The sequence below is a fragment of the Haemaphysalis longicornis genome, unplaced genomic scaffold (assembly GCF_048455015.1).
Source record: "Haemaphysalis longicornis isolate Haplotype H1 unplaced genomic scaffold, Haemaphysalis longicornis Haplotype H1 scaffold_9, whole genome shotgun sequence".
NCBI lineage: Eukaryota > Metazoa > Arthropoda > Arachnida > Ixodida > Ixodidae > Haemaphysalis > Haemaphysalis longicornis.
In genome coordinates, this window is record NW_027526460.1 from 1,388,581 (window position 1) to 1,395,702 (window position 7,122).

Here is a 7,122-nt window from a genome sequence, read left to right on the forward strand (position 1 = left end):
GTGTAAAATACTTGTCCGGTAATGTATGGGCGATAGCGCACGGGTCGTGTGCAGTGTGAATGTTTTTGTTTGTTTCTTCTTTCTATAAGGACACAGCGCAATTTTACAAGGGTGGGGAATTTGCACGCGCATGCACGGTCTTGTCTCTTCTTACCCGCTTCGCGTACTAAACTTTTATCCTTTAAATAATCATCACGCCACCTTAAAAAAGCACCCTTCGACGTTCCCGAAACGGCAGACGACTGCACTCAACAATACGAAAAGTGCAATGTGCAGAAGCAATGTTTATAACACGTTTCACATTCAAGCGGTGACCACGGCGAAGATGTTTCGTGGAAATTAACCAGCGCATTAACCCGCAACGGCCGCTGATTATTGCGTTTCTAGAGGAAATGCGCAAGCAGAGGTAACTATGTCATTGCTTACTGCCAAACGAGCACACATATTGGTTGTTTTGTCGTGTGCAGCACGCGCCTTGCGCCGCACGCAACGTGAAAAAGCAGACGACGCGAGAGCGCCATCCACACTAGGAGCGGTTCGTCCCGCCGCCGCCAGGGGCCGACTGTGTTCGCGCTCGGGGCGAATAGTCATGTGGTTGCATGGAGGAAAAATAAGCTGTGTGGTTGCCTCGGCGAGCGACTTCGGTTCGGCGACTGCGGATCCTAGTCGCGTCGCTCGTCGCGTCGCTGGAAAAATCGCTCCATGTGGTTAGCGCTTAATTGGTTGTTTTGTCGTGTGCAGCACGCGTCTTGCGCCGCGCGCAACGTGAACAAGCAGACGACCTGAAAGCGCCATCCACACTACGAGCGGTTCGTCGAGCCGCCGCCAGGGGCCGACTGTGTTCGCGCTCGGGCAGCTCGGGTTAGCTGACCGTCAGTAGTATTAACTCTATGGTCCGCTCGCTCCGGTATCGGCAGTATCGGCGGCCCACGCCACACATGCGCTATTGGCGGTGAGATGTTGGAGTGGCGCCCCCTGGCTCTGACGTCGGCTTAGGGATTCGCGCCGCTGTCGTCTGCTACACTCCGCTTGTTAGGGGCAACAGTGCCTGGGCTAGAAATCGCCCGCTTCGTTGCTGTACTGCGTTAAAAAGCGTATTTCTAGCGACTCAGTTATTTTGCCAGCTTCTGACGCATCTGAATAATTTGAAGCTGTATCCCCCACAAGTTTGCAACACACGAAGAGATAGAGAACAACTTTCTTCAGAGTATCGGTCAGAAGATCATGTGTAACTCGTCCTTTCTTGCTTATTCGCCAGGATCAGCGATCAGAGCTTCTCGATAAGTATTCAAAATGCGTAGGCTTCCCTGCAGTATTTTTGAGATGCTCCTATGAAGACTCAACAGTCTAATACTACGTACCAAGCAGCGGCCTCTACACGCTCATCGTACAGCAGGAAATAAAGCGGCTTTCTCCTGTTTCTTTCGTTGTTGTCTTGTATCGGATTAATGTTTCTTGCTTTTTTTTTTTCTGCCCAACGCATTAATTTTTCTGCGCCGTCACCAACTTCTTATTAGGAGGTTTCGGGATGTTTGGCAGCCTCACAAAGGTCGTGTGGATATTTCCTTCATTTTGTATGGCATACATTCCCTTCTTCACAAATTGGCTTTCATTACGGCTGCGTGCAAGAAGGTGCATATCCGCAGCGTGCTTTGTTTATTCACATGCAAATGCAATGAGATTTGTGCTACGCCACCGCGATCGCGCCCTAAACAACGTGGTCCACAGTACTCGAAGGCGGCTTTTGTGCTCCGAATTTTTATCGTAATTATATCGTTATCATAACTGACTCTCAACTCGAACAATGATGACATGATTACGGTGTTTAAGGCATGATATACTCGCTAACTAATGTAATAAATAGTATACCTGCATATATTACAAGACTCGAAACCGAAGAATTCCAAGTAGCTCTTTATTGCTTTTCAACCCTTCCAGGCGCGAAGAACAAATCCTATTCTACTCGGGATGGCGTTCTATGATTTGAAGAAAATTACTTTTACTCTCTTGTCCTAGACTGAGGACCCGGCCCACTAACCAGATCGATTTAATTGTTAAACAAAGTTTTCCCCTCCTCCCCTTACTCCTGCTCCTCCTCTTGAGTGCAGTTTTCCTATTACGCATATCCGAATATCGGGAAGATATGGCTGTGCAAAATGTTCCGAAATATCCCTCCAGGTCTTAACAAACATATATGTGTTACTATAAATTTAACGAAGACGTGACTCGTTTTGCTAAATAACCCTCCATACTGGTTAGATGCCTGGTATAGAATCAGCACGAGCGTATATAAACACTGGGTTATTTGGAACTCAACCTACAGTTTTTGCAGTCTATAGTGCATGTCGGCAAACTTTCATGCCTTGACAACGTAAAGTGATGTGACAAAACGCGTTCGAGCGTTCGGCAAAGTTGCAAAAACTGTTTTACCTTACATATGATTACCGGGAATCGTGATGCCTTCTGCCAAAGCCGACAGCCCTGAAGGCCTAGAATTTGATTTGGTCTTCCATTTTCGCTGTTGTCGGTTATTAGCAGCTGGCTGTTCCTTTTGTTCGAATGCATACATGAGAAGCTGACGCCTATCTTCGACTCTTCGCGCTCCGCACAGGACCGGCTTCGCAAGGAATGGGGTGGCGCCGGCAATATTTCTCCCGTAGCGGTATCCAAAACTACTTTAATTGACACCATGAGCTAGTGTATGCGATTTTAAGCCTATCATTATGCTAAAAAGTTACCCACACGCCAATTCTGGTGCGGACAAGCATCAGACGTTGACCGGGCGCAAAGAAACAGCAGGGAGAGCGATCCTGAGTGAAGCAGACGACAAATGCGAGAATCCCTAAGCTGACGTCACTGAGGCGCGCTTCGCAGCGCCGCCTGTGTTCGCGCTCACCGCCAATGGCGCTCGCGCTTGCTATCGGAACGGAGCGGGCCGTGAAAAAAACGGTCAGCGTGAAAAAACGGTGGACGCGACCGCTGCAGCTCGGTGCTGCAGAGTGTCGCAGTTACTGGGCCCTTTTCGCGTGCGCCTCGCTCAGGGCGATTGTTGTTTGAGCGACAACCAGCGGGAATTACCGTAGCTGATGCACCGGTGCGACAGCTCTGTCTGCTGGAAGTCCGCGAGAGACCGAGGGGCCGCCTTGTGTTGTGCCCGTACGGAGGCGCGCATGGCGGCCATGGCGGAAGAACGGAAGAACAGCATCTGCCCTTTCGCCAATCATACTTCAGCTCAAGTACTCGGTGTGAGTCCTTAGAAAGCCTCTCCAGCTCAGCAGGCCCTTGCCTAGAGCCTCCAAGACACACGTGCAGCTTGTTAGCCCGGCTGCAGTCATCAGGAAGCCGTAGTGAGACGAAGAGGAGGGGAAACATTACCACAGAACAGGGAGGACTGAGCTTGGCAGCGACTTCACCTGCAGTGCGGGGGGTGAAAGATAGGACGGAGCAGAAGAGAAAGGAAAGACCCTCCTCTCCCGGTGTGAAACGCGCTCGAAGAGACGGCGGCCGAGCGACCCCGCTGGTGGCCAACTAGAGCAGCAGCTGGCGGTCAGCGCGTCGGAGGCGCCGAATATCGGTTTCGGTGTTTGCGGATCACGGCCCCCGCCGGCACGCCGCTCGTGAAACTCGCCCCGATTTGCCTGCACAAAGGGACCGCAAACGAAACCAGAGCGGCCGCCGTGTATTGTTATTTTGCGCGCCCCCGCGGTCAAGGTTGGCCGCTTTCGCGGGCGCTCTCTCCCGGGTTCCACCGGCACCGGCCGCGAGCGACGACGGCCGTTTACTATTCCTCGGCTTCAGTGCTTCCCACGCCAATCATCGCGGTCGCAGGACCGGTTCTGACACGAACTGGCGATGGATTAAAACGAGCACATGCCCAGCTGGGCCTGCAAGGTACTTTGAATGAATAAAATAAAATGTGGAAAGACGATCGTCGTCCGCCGCCCCTCTTCCATGCCCACCGCTTCCCCTCCCGCTTCGCTCCTCCCGCCGTAAACCAACGCCACCTAGACTTTCCTCTAGGTGGCGTTGCGTAAACACGGTGGAGGTTTTCTCAAGTCACTCCGTCTGCTGGAACCTCTCGTTCTTGGAATGCCGCCAGGAGGGCTAGTGCCGCACGCGAGCGCTTTTTTGAATTTCAGGTCAGCATATTTTTTTCAGAGCGCCATTTTTTAATTTTCTATCTCAAAAATCAAGCAGCCATGTACGCGTAAATAAAAGAACCCTGTAAATATCACAGATGTGCTTCAGTAAGGCGTGTTTTTGGGCGACTTGGTTCATATTAGGGAAATACGATTTAGCGCAGCAAAAGACAATTTAGCGCCCGTCCTGTCCGTTCGCAGTCTTTGTCTTTTGCTGCACTAACCTTATTTCCCTAATTATCACAGATGTATATATATGATCGTTTTCCTCAAATAGGTCCCGTTCTTGCTCAACAATGCAGACAATTATTAACATTGCCGCCATATCCAGTTGTCTGGAAATTTTCGCGCTTAAAGGAGCCCAAGAACCCTCTTTAGTACGCCCGTATAGGCCTCCTGCGCTGCCCAGGGGGCGCTGCGCAAGCGGCTTCCGGGCAGTACTTCCGGGTAGTACAAAGCTGCGCGGGTCCCATAGGATCCCCTGTTGACAGAAGCAAAATGAGCTCGACGCCCCCGATTATTTTGCGACGTGGTCACAGCTCATCCCCGACGCGTCCGATCTATTTCAGCGATCAACTTGGCATTAGGGGAAAAAGCTTTGCTGCGCTAAACACGTTTACAGCGACGACGAAAGTGCCGGGACCGTGACGGCGTCTGCTACTCGCAGGTTCACCGATCGATGGTCGTACGAAGTGAAATTCTAAGTGAAATTTCTAGGTTAAACTAATACTCTAGGTTACAAAGACTTCTCAAAAACAGCCAATCAAAAAAGAAGAGTGACGCAATCGGCGATGATCGCGCTTTAAAAAGCCAGCGAGTCCGGCGGACCGCAGGCTCGCCTGCTGCGGTGCGTCGCTCTTTTGCGTACCTGCACACTATGCGTGCACTTTCATTAAACAGTGCTCGTTTGCGTCGCCGTTACGAATACATGGTGCAGCGTTAGCTTGCCGTTTTGTTGCGTGTCTCAGTGACAAAATGCCGCGACCGTCAGAAGCGTGAAATCTGTTTTGCGATTCCGAAATTAGTGGCCGTAAAACAAAGTGGTCGGGCGAACTAAGAGGCCGCTCGCTTTCCTTGTTTGCTCTCACTTTACTTAATTACGCTCTTGCAACATACATTCCCAGTTCGCACTTAATAGCCTAGAATGAGGGTCAGTAACGGCCGAGTTCCATGCAGCCGACACGGCGGAGAGCTGGACGGCAAATCCGGAGGGGGGGGGAGGGGGAGGAGGAGGGGGCTTTGAATGCTAAGAGAAAAAAATCAGCGAGTTTCTAATAGTATTTGACAATAATCTGGCGAAGTGTGAAGATGGGGGGGGGGGGGGGGGGGCAATTCAACTGGAGGACGCCAATTCTCTGTTCTTGTCTCGCTGTCTAACTCCTTTGAAGTCAAAACTGGCGTGTCGGCGTTCAGATTCGACGACCCCTGCACTAGAAAACCAACACAGTCAGTGATGATCGTGTGTAAATATTCGGGGCCCCGCGCCGTGTATGCGGCTGTGTTATGTGATGTTATAGAAGTACACATCTCTGCAGGCAGCGGGCGTGTGATTTGGTGCATGTTTTGAGTCTTTTCATAGCGCTTAATTTGTTTATTTGGCGTATTGCCCCACCTACTCGCTAGTATACATGTACCCTGCCGTTCGTTAATCGTGCAGCGTAAAACGTTACGCAAGAATCCTTTAGTTTGCGAAAATACGAAACAAAATTTCCACTCGTTTCAAAGGCGGTGCCAGGCCAGCAGTGTCAGCTGAGTCGGCTGCGCAATTCTTGCGTTCGCTTGCATGCTCCCGCTGAAGCAACGTTTTGCAGTTACCTCAGGATATAGGATGAGCAGCGTTCCGTGTTTATGCTACTCGTGAACTTTCCTTTGGCGACCGCATGCAAGAAGAAAAAAACTGTTACTGTCGTCAAACAGTTAAACCACCTGACCTGGCGATACTGTCCCATGCCGCCAGGGCCGTACCCAGAAATTTTTTTCGGGGGGGGGTTATGAATTTTGGGAAGGGGGTAGTTTTGCTGAAAGCAACAGTAAGTATTGTTTACGTGCTGCCTGGAAAAGATTTCGGGAGGGGTTCGAACCCCCAAACCCCCCCTCTGGGTACGGCCCTGCATGCCGCGACCACCGCGACAGCTCGCTCAAAAGAAAACCGACAAATCGACTTTTTTTAGCGGATATTATTTTTTTAGCCTCTGCAACTACTTCAAGGGCTATTTCATACAATATGCAGTCATTTAAACACCCCACAAAGCGCCACAACCAACTTTCACTCTGGCTTGTAATTGAAAACACATGGAGGGCGACGAGGGTCGTCTGCTTTTGTACTACCCAGAGGCGTCGGCCGCTAGGGGCGCTGCATGTCGCCAAAACTCCAGCGCAGGAGGCCTATCAGGCGGCTTGCGTGGAGGGGCCGAATTCTCTCAAACGAAGGGGTAACGCCATGCAAATGCATGTGTTCAGGGGTTGGGGCCGTCGCTCTGGGGTGTTTTGCGAAGGGACTGAGCCGCAGAAAAGCAGTGCGGCAAGGGCGCGAAGCTGCAAGCGCAACGACGGGGCAGCGGGTGTCACTTCGCGCCCTTGCCACACTGCTTTTCTACGGCTCAGTCCCTTCGCAAAACACCCCAACCCCAGAACACATGCTGTTGTGACTTCTCTTTGTCCTCCCTTGTAGCTAGACGGCGGTTCACATCACCATTTCATTACGCTCGTCACGAGCTGCCGCATGCTCATGCGGCTGCGTCGGCTCGCGCCACTGCTTATATAAATGCCATTAAAGCCTCATCCTCTTCAGACTTGTCGCTCCCCTTCCTGAGCATTGCGCCGCAGCTGGAGGACCCAGAGGTCCAACACACATGCAATTGCATGGCGCTACCCGTCGTTTCAAAGCGACACCCCGTCGTTTTAGAGAATTCGGCCCCAGGAATGCGAAGGGCGGGCAATGGCGCCAGGGCAACCCGCGCTCTGTCCAATTCCCGCCAGTGGG